This window comes from Oncorhynchus masou, chromosome 20 (assembly GCF_036934945.1).
Source record: "Oncorhynchus masou masou isolate Uvic2021 chromosome 20, UVic_Omas_1.1, whole genome shotgun sequence".
Lineage (NCBI taxonomy): Eukaryota > Metazoa > Chordata > Actinopteri > Salmoniformes > Salmonidae > Oncorhynchus > Oncorhynchus masou.
In genome coordinates this window covers 3,923,312-3,938,964 of record NC_088231.1, presented here as the reverse complement: position 1 = coordinate 3,938,964, position 15,653 = coordinate 3,923,312, and positions in this window count along the sequence as shown.

Below are 15,653 nucleotides of genomic sequence, written 5' to 3'. Positions count from 1 at the left end.
ATGGTCCCTCACGGCCAGGACAAGGGTGGACTATCCTTCTCAGGATGCGTAAAGTGGCTGTTCCAGATGTCAGGAGGGACTAAGACATTGATAGAGTGGGGTCCCCGTCCCGGGCTGCCGTGAGCCGCCACCATGGACAGATGCCCACCCGGACCCTTCCCTATTGTTTTGATTGCGTCCGGGAGTCCGCACCATTGAGGAGGGGGAGCCGCCACCATTCTGTGACGCCCTGGTCGAATTATATTGTGTTTGTCTGCATTTATTTGGTCAGGCCAGGGTGTGACATGGGTTTTTTGTGGTGTTCTGGATAAGAGCGTCTGCTAAATGTCTTGGGGGTGTCTAGCATAGTCTATGGCTGTCTGAGGCGGTTCTCAATCAGAGGCAGGTGATTATCGTTGTCTCTGATTGGGAACCATATTTAGGCAGCCATATTCTTTGAGTGTTTCGTGGGTGATTGTTCCTGTCTCTGTGTTTGTTGTCACCAGATAGGCTGTATAGGTTTTCACATTCTGTTTGTTGTTTTTGTATTGTTCGTTTTTTTGTCGTCATTAAACATGTATCAAAGATACCATGCTGCATTTTGGTCCGACTCTCCTTCACCAGACGAAAGCCGTTACACATTGTATCTGGTCAAACACAATTTTTTCCAGAAGTTTACAAAGGGTTGGTAACAGCCGTCAAGGTCCTTGTTTCTTAGGCTACATATGTTCATATGGGCTATTTTTAGCACTCTTCTGGGATGCTTGATTGTTTTTAAACCTTTACTGGGAAGCTTATCGGAAGTAGACTTACTCATGTTATTTACATTGGAGCTGATAAGATGAGCTGCACAAAGTGGTCTTCCTCCTAGGGCACACCGCCTCAGTGCTAACACTGAATCTCTGGTTCATAGGCTCATGATTACTGCATAAAATCGCTGTAGGATTAACATAAGTATTCGGTACAATTAGGGGTACATAAATGAAATTACTTACAAAAACTGATGGTTAGGACTCTACAGTGGATGGTTAGCGATGTTGTGGATGGTTTGGGAATTTAACAACATCTGACCACATTAAAATTGTAAAGTTTTTTCTGTTTTGTCCTCTTCTTTGATGACATTTTAGTAATTAATTTAACATCTGAAAAATTAATAATAATAAAACAATAATTATTACAAAATACTTTATTTTTATTTTTTAACTATCTTTGTTAAAAGCTGCCATTTTATTGTGAGGAACACTTGTTTATCAGACATTTTTTTGGTTTCGTTCTCTGTTATGTGACACACACACACACACACACACACACACACACACACACACACACACACACACACACACACACACACACACACACACACACACACACACACACACACACACACACACACACACACACACACACACACACACACACACACACAGTACAATTTGATTACATGGAAGTGAACTTTGCCTTCTGTCTGTCTTATGTTGGCAAATAGCTGATTCTCGACATCACAGGGTTTTCTGTCCCAAATGGCACTATTCCCTATGTAGTGCACTACGTTTGACCAGGGTCAATAGGATCCTGGTCAAAAGAAGTGCACTACTGGGAAATAGTGTGCCATTTGGGATGCAGTCAGTCAATTTGTGGCCATTGCATTTCTGTCTCCTAGAGATGAACGTACTTTGGTGCGAAAACTCAGCCAACTTCAGCAAATGATGGCTTGGAATTCTAGTGAATGAAATCTTATATCCAAGTTGTTGTAATAGAGAATGGAGACAACTGTATCCTCTTCCTCATAACATAACGGAACACAAACTCAAGTATTCCCCATAAAAGGGAAATACTAGAATGTTTAAACCTCCTCATGTTTGTTAGAACAATTCCAGTGGGCAGAACAGTTGAAATGACATTATTATAACCATATTACAACTGGTTATACAACTGGTTGTAATGTCATTTCAACCAGCTTTGCTCACTGCATTTACAGTTTATTTGGATTGCTTACACACTAAAATTAAAAGCAGTACACTATTAGCAAAACCTTACACTCAAGAAGCAAAACATCAGCCCATATTTGCACAACTGTAAGCACATTGTCAACCTCACACTTGTTGCAAAACTCTACACACAGTGATTTGCAAAACACTAAACACACTTAACATACATTACGCACAAAAATCTATCATGAAGTCACGTCCTTGCAATACCAAAAGCACTGACTGTCAAATTACCACACCGTCCAACCAATTGGTTCAACACAGTCATCAGGTGTGCAAACACTCGTTTGCTTAATTGTAGACACACCAATCAGGTGTATAAGCACTATAAAAAGTTGCAGGTGAGTTCATCGGTCTTCAAGCTCAATGTAAAGAGTCAGAGAAAGAGTAAGACGAGGAGGAGGAGGAGGAGGACGAGGAGGAGGACGAGGAGGAGAACGAGGAGGACGAGGAGGAGGACGAGGAGGAGGAAGGGGAGGAAGAGAAATAGGAAGAGGAAGACAAGAAGGTGCTCAAAGAGGACTGAATCTGACAAATGAGATCCGCGCAACACTGGTTGACCACGTTGTCAACCACGGCCTGATGCTGAGGGAGGCTGGACTGCGAGTACAGCCAAATCTAAGCCGATATACAGTGGCAAGTGTGATGAGAACATTTCGACTGGAAAACAGGTATTGTAAAAATATCATCATATCAAAAACATCTGCACGGTTTCAGTAACTGCTTACAGTACTGTATTCTATGCACTATCAGCACTTCTGTTACCTTTTCCTGTGAAATTACTGTACTATTGTATACTGTTTTTTTCTACATAGGATTGAGGGTCAGGGACGACAAGGAGGAAGGCCTCCTATGTTCACAGAACAGCAAGAGAGGGAGATAGTAAACATGGTTTTGGCCAACAATGCTATAACACTCAAGCAGCTCCAAGCTAACATTGTCAATAACCATGGCATTTTCAACGATATCCATCAGGTCTCCTAAAAAAAAAACATATTCAAATGAAGCAAATTTATCGAGTGCCTTTCGAGCGCAATTCCGAAAGGGTGAAACGACTGCAGCATGATTATGCAGAGGTATGTATTCACTTTAGCAGTGTGATCTTGCATACTGTCTCATCATCTTTTACTGTACTGTAATATGTATACTAGATCTACACTGAACTACACAATTTTGCCTGACACTGTTTTTCAGAGAGTTTTACGAATGGATGGAGAGGAGATCTAGCATGAGTTCATTTACGTAGATGAGGCTGGGTTCAACCTAACGAGAACACGAAGGAGGGGAAGAAACATCATTGGCCACAGGGCTATAGTCAATGTCCCAGGGCAACGTGGGGGTAATATAACACTCTGAGTAGCCATTACACAGAATGGTGTCCTCCACCGCCATGCCCATATGGGCCCTTACAACGCAGCACTCATACTTACATTCTTGGACCAATTGCACAACATAACAGCAGCAAATCAAATCGATCATATGCAATACATTGTTGTCTGGGACAATGTGTCTTTCCATCGCTCTGCTCTGGTTCAGAACTGGTTTCAGCAACATCCACATTTCACCGTCCTATATCTTCCACCATACTCTCCATTCCTCAACCCCAAAGAAGAGTTTTTCTTGGCATGGCGGTGGAAGGTATATGATCTCCGTCTCCAGGCTGAGGTACCTCTCATCCAACCATGGAGGAGGCCTGTGACCAGATGGAGGTAGCAGCAATGCAAGGATGGGTTCGTCATTCAAGACGTTTCTTTCCAAGGTGTCTTGCTAATGACAAAATTGCCTGCGATGTTGATGAAATTCTCTGGCCAGATCCAGCTAGGCGAAGAGACAATGTCTAGTTATTTATTTATTTTTTAGAACTTACAATACGTAAAGTGACGTTTGGTTACAGTATTATGAATCTCCATCATCAACATTTTGGGCGTGATATAAATAAATGAGTTTCTTCAGTCTGCAACATTGGTCTTGTGTAGTGTTTGGTGAATTTACATTATAATTTATATATATTATATTTACATTATATTTGTACTTTGTTGATGGTAGCCTACTCTAATCATAGGGAAGTAGAAGTGCTAAAAGTGTTTTAGGTTTGTCACAGCAGAGTGTAACTCGTGCAAACAGAGTATAGTAATGTGAAAAGTGTGTTTCATATGGTAACAAAGTGTGTTTTTTAAAAAGAAGTGTATAGTTTTTACAAGAGTGTTTAATTTTGCAAAGGATCTGTATTGTTTTGCTAATTGGGTGTGTGGTTGTGCTAATTGTGTGTAGTGTTTTGAAAACACAGGCCCTGTTTTGAAAATCGTGCTTAAGCAATCAAAAAAACTGTAAGAGACAATTGAATTTGAGACTGAAATAGAATAGCTTTGGTTTGCACTTTTTTTACTCTTGTTGGAATTTTGAGATACGCCAGACTGCTTGTTCGTCGTCAATGGGAGATTTGTGAAACAAATTGTATTACGCAAGCAGATCTAAAGTAAGTCTTTGTTCCTCTGTTATTATCTGTCATTCATTTTGACCTACTTTTGGTGTTCTTACTGTATTGTACTGCCTGCCTTTTGATTGCTTTTCACCAAGGCCTATAGAATAGTCCATGTTAACTCTGCCATCACCAGTGTCTGGATCATTTTTGAATTGCGGTGACTTTTGTGTTCTTCACCTTTGCGACCATGAAAAACACTTTATAAATGACAAATAGTTACACATCATACATTTTTTTGTTTTTATTGAATTGTTCAACAATGATAAACCATAATAAAAACGTGTTTTTTTTGCAGTATAAAGGACCCATATGGGACCTACATTGAGGCTCCCTGGCACACTCTAAGAAGGCACTTCCTGCACGTAAACCAATGCTGATTACACAATAGCAAATAGCCATCAAAACACTGGCCCGTCTTCCGGTCCATTTCCATTCTTCCATGCGCACATGCCCTGATGGAGCTGGTAAAATGCCCAGGATTCACATCGGTTGGTGCTGGAGAATCGCTCGATGGGGCGTGCAAAAGCCAGTTGTAGCCGGCTGACTAACTCGTCTTCCACCAACTTCCTGTGCATGGTCCCACCAACCCCCCCCTCCACCCCACACATGAAAAGGCACTTTCTTTCACTCCTTTGTGTGTTGCATGAGCATTTGAAAACGGGAGAGGGAGGGATGGAGAGAATACAGTGTGTATCCAAACCGGGCCAGACTCACAATGTGTCGTCTATATACCCCACTGGAGACACAAACAGAGAGGCCATTATACTGAATCAACGGCTCGACCAATCCCAAGCTAACAATCCACTCTCTCTGTTCCTATTTATTCAGTGAACTCATGCAAATTCAAGTGCCAATCACGTAACACCGGCTATCCCCGCTTCCATGGACCGGACCTGCATCCTGTGTACAATAATGAAGATAACAAGGAAGCATTTTGGTGCAAGAGGATGGAAATAGGAAAGAGAAAAGACGAAGGAGATGTGTCGCCAGTTAATTGCGTAACCGCTTCAATAAAATAATGGGCACAGTTTGTTTCTAATGGTGTGAATATTGCTGTGGGAATACTACAAAGCTCCTATATGAAGTCCCTCACTATTTTAGCTGGGAATCCTCCAAGGCTCTGCACTGGGTCCCTTCCTATTTTAGCTGATCTTAAATGAGACTCGGATACCCAGGCTCCAACTCATGTCAAACAGCTGATTACATTAATAGTGCTTCTCGACTACTGTATTACTGTGTATTACATCCTGCCCTTAGGCTCCTTTGATTAACTCAAAGGCTGTGTCAGTCATGCAAATGGTTGTCCAAGCAGTTAGAAGACAGGCTTGAAGCTGACATGTCTGACAAAATAAGACCATCCATACACCATATATGATGTATCAAGTGTAGGACAGTCAGTCCCCCTCAGAAATCAAATAGTTGTAACACGCATGACTGGACATTACACGACAGTGTACTACAGAGCATCGGTATTATAGTGTGATAGAGCCTTCATAAAAAAATATCTTTCAATCATACTACAGTATACTGTTCTTGGCATTATGTTTCCCAATAAATATCTCCTTGGAATTTCATTGCAATTTCAGACTTTGCCATAAGGTAAAATTATTTAGATTTCAAATCAAATCAAATTTTATTTGTCACATACACATGGTTAGCAGATGTTAATGTGAGTGTAGCGAACTGCTTGTGCTTCTAGTTCCGACAATTCAGTATTATCGAACGAGTAATCTAACCTAACAATTCCCATATACACACAATGGTCCAAACATGCCAAGAAAGTCATGACAAGGGCACGACAACACCTTTTCCCTCTCAGGAGACTGAAAAGATTTGGCATAGGTCCCTAGATCCTCAAAAGATTCGACAGCTGCACCATCGAGAGCATCCTGACCGGTTGCATCATCGCCATGTATTGCAACTGCTCAGCATCCAAACGCAGGGTGCCACAGATGGTAGTGTGTACGGCCTAGTACATCACTGCGGCTAAGCTTCCTGCCATCCAGGACCTATATACTAGGCGGTGTCAATGCTGCTACACGCTGTTTAATATCCATGCATATTTTTTTTTTGCTTGTGTTTATTTAGTTAATATTTTCTTAACTCTATTTTCTTAAAACTGCATTGTTGGTTAAGGGCTTGTAAGCATTTCACGGTAAGGTTGTATTTGGTGCATGTGATAAATAAAATTTGATTTAATTTGAAACGCTGTCGAAAAAGAAGCAGGAGTACAGGTGTACTAAAGGCCTTCCCACACTGTGAAATGCTACCAAATTAAAATATTGAAGTCAACCTGGCCAGATTGTATGATTTGCTTCAGTTCTGTCGTCACATTCTGCGATTAGCTTGCAAGGCTACATCAGCTGACATAGTCTACGTCAATTGTAGCGGTGTATTTGATCTTCGCATGTGCATGCACCAACAGTGCAAGCCTCCCAAGTGACTTAGGAAAAACTGAAATGATGCATAAGAAATAGTTTTCACATGCAAACCTTATGTTGAACTCATAAATCAAATCGGTCGCTGTGGGATTTTTTTAAATTTTGATTGCCCATTTTGTGCATTTATAAAAATCCCATCAGGTAGTCTAATTTAAGATGTCATGTAAACAAGATTGTTAGGGAAATAATTATTCTTGCAATGCATGTAAACATTTAAATCAAAGTATTATATTAATCTTAATCATTTTGTGCATGTTCCGATTAGTCAGTCACCAGGATCGTCTCTTAACACCAGCCACACTACACAATAAAGGCTCCAAATTTCTGATACTGACAGAACTTTGTCGGATAGTACAATTGCACGTGGTGGTACTTAATCGGCAGACACTGAACGAACCAAGAAGACCAACAATCATTTACGAGCTAAAAATTTGCCCACGACGTGGATATTTTGTCTGGGACGGAGAAATTGTGTCATAAGACAGCTAAAATTGTACAGTCTGTGCGGGGCCTTAAAGGAAAGATTCACCAATTTCTGATGTTATATTGTTTTCATGTGTATCTGAGCTATTGTCCTTCAAGCAGGCAGAAAGTTGGCCGGCATGACGTAGCATTTCGATAAAGCTCTCTACTTGTTCACTTGTTTTGGAATATATGGTCAAATGCCAACCTTTATACCTCCCGTGAGAGTTTTCATTTGTTATTGTGACTGCTGTATATATTCCAACTCAGGACAACAACAACAACAAGCTGGCGCATGACAAACTTTACAATGCTATAAACAAGCAGGAAACCATGCACCCGGAGGCTCCTTTTCTTGTTGCCGGTTATTTTAATTGCGAGTCAGTAAGACATGTGATGTGCAACTTCTATCAACATTTCTCCTTCACCGCTAGGGGTGCTAAAGGACAGAGCCACAGGGCTATCACAGGTAACCCCAAGGCTATAGCTGAGGACACGAACATGTACAAGAAGTCCCTCTACAACCTCTGCTGAGCAATCAAACAGGCAAAAAGACAGTATCGGAACAAGTTGGAATCCTATTATACCGGCTCCGAAGCTCAACACATGTGACAGGGGATACAGTACATTACTGACTACAAAGGAAGCCATGATCTGCCCAATTATGCCTCTCTACTAGATGAACTAATAACCTTTATGCACACTTAGTCAAAAACAACACAGAGCCCTGCATGAGGGCCCCCACTGATCTGGAGGATTTTTAAAATGTATTTAACCCTTATTTTGCCAGGTAAGACTGGGAGAGCTCTCTATCTGGGGCTGATGTGAGTAAGGCTATTAAACGGGTCAACACGTAAGGCCGCAGGGCCAGATGATATTCCAGGGCATATCCTCAAGGCATATGCAGACGAGCTTGCAGGCGTCTTCAGTCTGTAATCCCCACGTTTCAGTCTGACTACCATCACTCCTGTTCCCCAAATCTCTAAGTCATCCTGACACAATGACTACCAACATGTAGGACTCACATCTGTAATAATGAAGTGCTTTCAGAGGCAGGCCATGGCACGCATCAAACAGATTCACAGACAATGGCACTGGGACTGAACACCTCCCTCTGTAATTGGATCCTGGACTTCCTGACTGCCCCAGGTGGTAAGAGTATGCAACAACACATCCGCCAACACGGGAGCCCCCCAGGGGTGTGTACTCTGCCCCTCCCTGTACTCCCTGTACTTCCATGACTGTGTGGCCACGCACAGCGCCAACTCCATCATCAAGTTTGCTGATGACACAACGGTGGTAGGCCTGATCACCAACGGCGATGAGCCTACAGGGAGGAGGTCAGAGATCTGGCAGTGTGGTGCCAAGACAACAACCTCTCCCTCAACATCAGCAATACCAAGGAGTTGATCATGGTCCCCAGGAAACAGGGGTGAGTGCACACCCCCATCCACATAGACAGGGCTGCAGTGGAGAGGGTCAAGAGCTTCAAGTTCCTCAGTGTTCACACGGTCCTCTCACACCAGCACAGTAGTGAAGAAGGCACGGCAGTGCATTTTCTCCCTCAGGAGGCTGAAACGAATTGGCATGGCCCCTCATCCTTTCAGAACTTTTACAGCTGCACCATCGAGAGCATCCTGACTGGTTGCATCACTGTCTGTTATGGCAACTGCACCACTTTCAACTGGAAGACCCTACAGAGGGGGGTGCAGACGGCACAGCACATCACTGGGTGTGAGCTCCCAGCCATCAAGGATGAACACGCCAGGGGGTGTCTGAGAAAAGCCCCAAAAATTGGACTCCAGCCACCGAGACATGGACTGTTCTCCATGCCGGCAGGTGGTACCGGTGCATCAAGGCTCAGATCAATAGACTCCTAAACAGCTTCTATCCCCTGGCCATAAGCCTGTTGAATGGCGAACAACTTCTGCTCCCCCTCACACCTACACTGCTGCTAAAATTATTATTGATTAGATATATTACTACCACTATCCTGCTGTTCATTGACACTGAGACTCTTGCATGCACACACACACACACACACACACACACACACACACACACACACACACACACACACACACACACACACACACACACACACACACACACACACACACACACACACACACACACACACACACACACACACACACACACACACACACACACACACACACACACACACACACACACACACACACACACACACACACACACACACACTGGCTTCTATCTCAACGCAATCAGAATGTTAAATAGACATCACTAGAACATTAGAGGCTACTGCCCTATATACAGTACATAGACTTGAAATCACTGGCCATTTTAATAATGAAACACCAGTCTAATGTTTACATATTTTGCATTACTCATCTCATATGTATATACTGTATTCTATAACATTCTACTGTATCTTAGTTTATGCCGCTCTGACATTGCTTGTCCAAATCTTGATATATTCTTAATCCCATTCCTTTACTTTAGATTTCTGTGTATTGTGTGTATTGTGAAATTGTTAGATATTACTTGTTAGATATTACTGCACTGTTGGAGCTAGAAACACAAGCATTTCGCTGCACCTGCAATAACATCTGCTAAACACGTGTATGTGGTAAATAACATTTGATTTGATTTAACACACACACACACACACACGCTTACATACACCCACTCACCACCATGCACACACCCACCCACCACTTACGCTGCTGCCATACTATTTACTAGTATTATTATTGTTATTATTATTATTTATCCTGCTACCAGTCACTTTCTCCTAATCTATGCCTACATATCTACCTCAATACTCCAGTATCCCTGCACATTGTACATTTGGTGCTGGTACTGACCCTGTATATAAACATTTCACTCTACTTGTGCAGGTGACAAATACAACTGGAACTAGACTGTTTATAAATAGGTAGACACTGGTTTGGTGCTGGAAGTAATGAGGTTCAAAAGTGATGAAGTGTCCCTTTAAACAGACCATGGAAAAATGTAGATACGACAATGTGCTCTCCTGCTGATGTGGCGTGTTGGAACAGCAACGTTCTCCTTCACTGTGTTTCACTATTTAAATGCAGGAGCATGATGTCCTAGTTACTCACATGCCGTTATCCTCCTATCTTCCTATTCTGCCATAATCTACAAGTACTGTATCTACAAGAGATGTTATTTTCCTAGACTTGGAACTCCAGTTCCAAATGTGAACCAGAGTCACATCAGAGTCAAAAGACTATCTGCCGTTTCACTTAAAGTGGCCTTCTGTAGTTTAAACTATAACAAAGCGGCCACCCCACCACTGATTTGGTGAACATATGAGTGGAAATGTAACCTCTCTCAAATTCATGGAGCTATGGATGGAAGGCCTGACCATCCATGAGATGAAATTTATAGTTTTAACCATGTTTTGAGGCTATACAGTGTTTGTTTACAATTGTTTATACACATTGGAGTAAAAAAGTTTATATTTTAGGTTCTGATGGGGTATGACAGTTGGACAAAGCTCATGACTCATTCGTGAGTTATATTCTTCAAGAGTCCTTGGTTATATACTGTCACATTAAAATAAATAAAAAATTGACTTGCAATCGCAGATTGACTCTTTAACAGAAGGTTTTACCACAGAAAAGGGAAGAGTTTCAAAGGTCCTTTGTAGCTCAGTTGGTAGAGCATGGTGCTTGTAACACCAGGGTAGTATGTTCGACCCACCCAAATGTAAAATGTATGGTTGCTTTTGGATAAAAGTGTCTGCTAAGTGGCTTATATTATATTTTTACTTAGATGCAGTGAGAATTTCAATCATTACAGTGGAATGGGGGAAAACTTATTTCAGGATATCTTTGGCTCCTAAAATGGTATTTAAGTCAATTATACTGGTGAAAGGGATGGTAACATAAGTGTGATTATGTTCCTAACTATTAACTTTAGCAACATTATAGCACAAGTAATAAGGAAATCGGTCTAGTTTTGGTGATGTGAAACAAGAATATTTTAAAACTGGCATGGTTTAATGGCTATAAATATGACACTATGTTTGGGGCATAAGTACAGGCATGAAAATGAAAGCTGTGTGAAAGTCTGAATGTCTGGAATATACAAGTAAATCCTTCCTTCTAAAGCCTGACCAGAGAGTCTGCTTTTATCACATGACCCTGAATAAACCAAATCATTTAGATTTCCCCTTTATCTTTGTGTGTGTGTGTGTGTGTGTGTGTTAAAAAATTACAGCTTTTGCACTCTCCTCTATCAGCCATGTTTGACGATCTGGGCCCCCTGTTACCACTGCCCACTTCTCCTTTCTTCCTCTAGATCTACAGGAGACTTGTCATGTGTTCGTCATGTTGTTCCCTTTCCTCGTCTGCTACCCCATGAAACACACTGACCTTTTCAAAACCCAGTGCATGTACACACTCTTTTAAGGAAACTCAGTGGCCGACCAATCAAGTGGAGCCATATATGGGGCTAAGTGTTCCGACACAGGGCTTTTGAGACAGAGTGAACCTACAGAACCTGTGCAGACTTTGTTCAAGAAACAGCATTTCTGACCACATTGTGTGAATGTGATTTCTCCTTAATTTATTTTGGTCTATTGGTAAACAAACAAGGGGAGAGTACAGTCCACCTTCAGCCCCTTACGAAAACACCAATAGAAATAAAAATGGCATCCGTCCACCAACATTGAGTCAATTTTCAATAATATTATTTTTTATTGAAGCCTTTGTTTAAAAAAAAAAAATCATCAATTCAATTGCTTTCTTTCTTCAGAAACGAATCGGCTCGTTTGATAATAGCACACTAGGCTGTCACATTACAATTGAAGAAGTATTAAATTGTCACAGATTGTACCCTTTTGAAATGAAATTGTCCCTCTGAATGCATCCAGTGTTCTGACAAATGTCATCCGAACAAAACAGGTTCAAATCATTCATTTTCATCCCAAACATTTCAATGTTCTTGTCTAATAGTGATCCCTGTTTGTTACAAGCTGTACAAATTCACTTCAACAAACACAATTACATATGCAGCTCCTAGATCTGCTTTTTAGACTCCTATGAGCTATTTCTGTGGGTGATGGTTGACTGTTTCAACGCCAACGTTCTGATCTCTGCTGTTTGCGCAGACAGACTAACAGATGAACACAGAATGACAATAGATCACAAAGTAACAAGACAAAAAGCTGTAGGAGAAGAGTCGTTAGCTTCTGCTCGGAGGCTGAAACATCTTCATAATCAGAGGCCATGATGAGAGAGAAATTAACGGAGTGGGAGAAAGATTGAAGAAGAGGAAGAAAGAGGAAAAGAAAGGAAGAAAAAGGAAAAGACAGCAAGAAAGAGGAAAAGAGAGTGATATGGCACGTGAACGACTGTGACACTTTCCAAGTCTCTTTATAGTTTTCAATGTTCAAAATCTTCTTTCCAAATCGAAAAACAACATTTTTTTTCTCTCTCTGGTCATAGTCAGCCTGTCTGCATGTGCTTCTTTTCAATATGAACACAAAGGAGCTCAACTGTGATACCTGTGATGAATTACTACCCCTTTAATTCAAAATGGCTCCATTCCATGATTAAAAACAACAACAATCGGTTTACTATTGATGTGGGGACTTCTGGTTCCCACAAGTATAGTTATACACGCACGCACACGCACACACACACACACACACGCGCACACGCACACGCACACGCACACGCACACGCACACACACACACACACACACACACACACACACACACACACACACACACACACACACACACACACACACACACACACACACACACACACACATACACAGTGCACTGTGCTACAATAGTTGTCAGTTTAGGAAATCTTCAAAAGCATTGGTTTATTATTATCAGCGATTAGCGTTGGGGACAATTCCTTTTAATTGAGTAAATTCAAGAAGTAATCAAAAAATCTAATTCCACATTTTGTACATTTCTTCTCTACAACAAAACAGTGGAATAGGAATGTCAGGTTTAATCCTGAATTGACTATATTGAAATCAAAATATGTAATTCATTGGTTTAATATGTTGGTAATCCGTTTTCTAAAAGCAACAAGGCACCTTGAGGGTTTGTGGTATATGGTCAACATACCACCACTAAGGGCTGTTTCCAGGAACCTACAGAGAAAACCAGGGGTCTTCAGACATGTTAAAGGGTCAGTATGCACAGGGCATACCAAAACAAACACCTCCCCCTACTGCCTGAGGGGTTCCCGTGGAAAGTTGTGTACACAAAATGACTGGTTTCCAGTGATGCTCATGTAGAAGACCCTGTAACACAGAGGCCACTCATTTTAAACAGGTGTTGGACCACTAAGAAAGCATGCAGATATGTACACTCCCCCTATGTACTGTATTTATCTGGACAGTGAGGCGAGAACGTTTTGGATTTGAGAGAAAATGTTTTATTTGAGGCGACAGTACAGAACGTCACCTTTTATTTGAGAGTATTTTCATACATATCTGTTTTACCGTTTAGAAATGAAAGCACGTTGTCCTCCACAATTGAATGTGTCATAAGTATTTTTGAGTCATTTTTATTGTAAATAAGAATAGAATATGTTTCGGGAACACTTTTACATTCATGTGAATGCTAACATGATTGCGTGTAGTGTAATCATGAATGAATTGTGAATAATGATGAGTGAGAAAGTTACAGAGGAACATAGACCATACCCCCAAGACATGGAACCCATACTACTTCATGCATTTGTCCAAATAGTTATGGAAAAAAGGATTTCTTCAAATGGGAGGACTAGATATGTGTGGAAAAACCCTCAAATAAAAGGCGACATTGAAACATTCATTTGAAACATTCAATCTAAAATCCAAAAAGGCTTGATTATAGAGCCAAATCTACATATTTTTGCTTCACCAAATAGATACGTCGGGGAGTGAAGCTGTCCTCACACCCCCCTCTATCTTTTAGTCTAGTACTCTCTGACGGGAAAGTTGAAGATACTCTTTAATCAACTAATACTAAAATGTTTAACTGATTGCAGGACTGTCCATGGGCTATTATTGTCCCTTTGGAAACAAAAGGCAGATTAGTTCCCGGCCCCCTGGAACACCCAATGATGGATGGATAGGCACTGAAAGGGCTTTGCTTTTGCCAACTGCCAACTCTTATCCTCAGACAAACTCTGACAAAGACCTCTTTGTAGGGACAGACTGTTTATAGTTTGGCCATGATGAATGCTGAACACACTGAGAACACATATTTCAACAGTACAGCGTGCTACAAAGTTTGTCGTTATAGGATATCTACAAAAGCATTTGGTTATTATCAATTCCTTTTCAATGCAGTTCAAGAAGTAAACTGAAAATCCAATTCCAATATTCCACAATGATTCTCTATAAGAAAAACATGGAATAGGATTTTCAGTTTTTCTCCTGAATTGACTGAAGTGAAAATGAATTGACCCCAACTAGGGTTGAAAAATTCCAGTAACTTTCCCAAAATTCCCAGGTTTCCTGAAATCCTGGATGGATTCCGGATTTCCTGCTTATATAGGATGGCGTCGGCAGACATGGCCACCCTGTTTCTAACTCCTAGCCAATGATGCATTATTTATTATGAAATTGTTTTGTTTTTTTGTGTTATTTGTTACATTATTTGCTCAGAACATTTCTTGCATTATTACCTGCAGCCGAAAATAACTTTTGGACATTAGATCGGCGGTCACTCAACAGCATTTCGACCAGAAATTTGTTTGAACTCCAAGGCAGTTCCATTCACCCCGGGGCCTGAACCAAAAAGCAGACACTCGGGTTGAGGATCTCCTTCCAGCGAGATATCAGGGACTGTAACACACTTTCTTTTATGGAATCATGGCTCTCTCCGGATATATTGTCCCCTTCAATTCAGCCAGTGGTGTACTCCGTCCATCGCACGGACAGGAAGAAAGAACTCTCTGGGAAAGGAAGTTGGAGGTGTCTGTTTCATGATTAACTGCTCACGGTGTGATTTTGGTAACACACAGAAACACAAGTCCTTTTGTTCTACCAATCTGGAATACCTCACCATCAAATGCTGACCGCATTACCTCCCGAGAGGATTTTCTTCGTTCACTGCTGTGTATATTCCCCCCTAAGCTGACACCGTGACAGCTCTCAAGGAACTACACTGGACTTTGTGCAAACTGGAAATTGCTTGGAATATGGAGCAGTCTAAATGCATGCGTTCTCTGGAGTTATGATCTTGGGTTTGGGTAACCGAAAGGTTGCTACATTAAATCCCCCAGCTGACAAGGTAAAAATCTGTCGTTCTGCCCCTGAACAAGCAACTA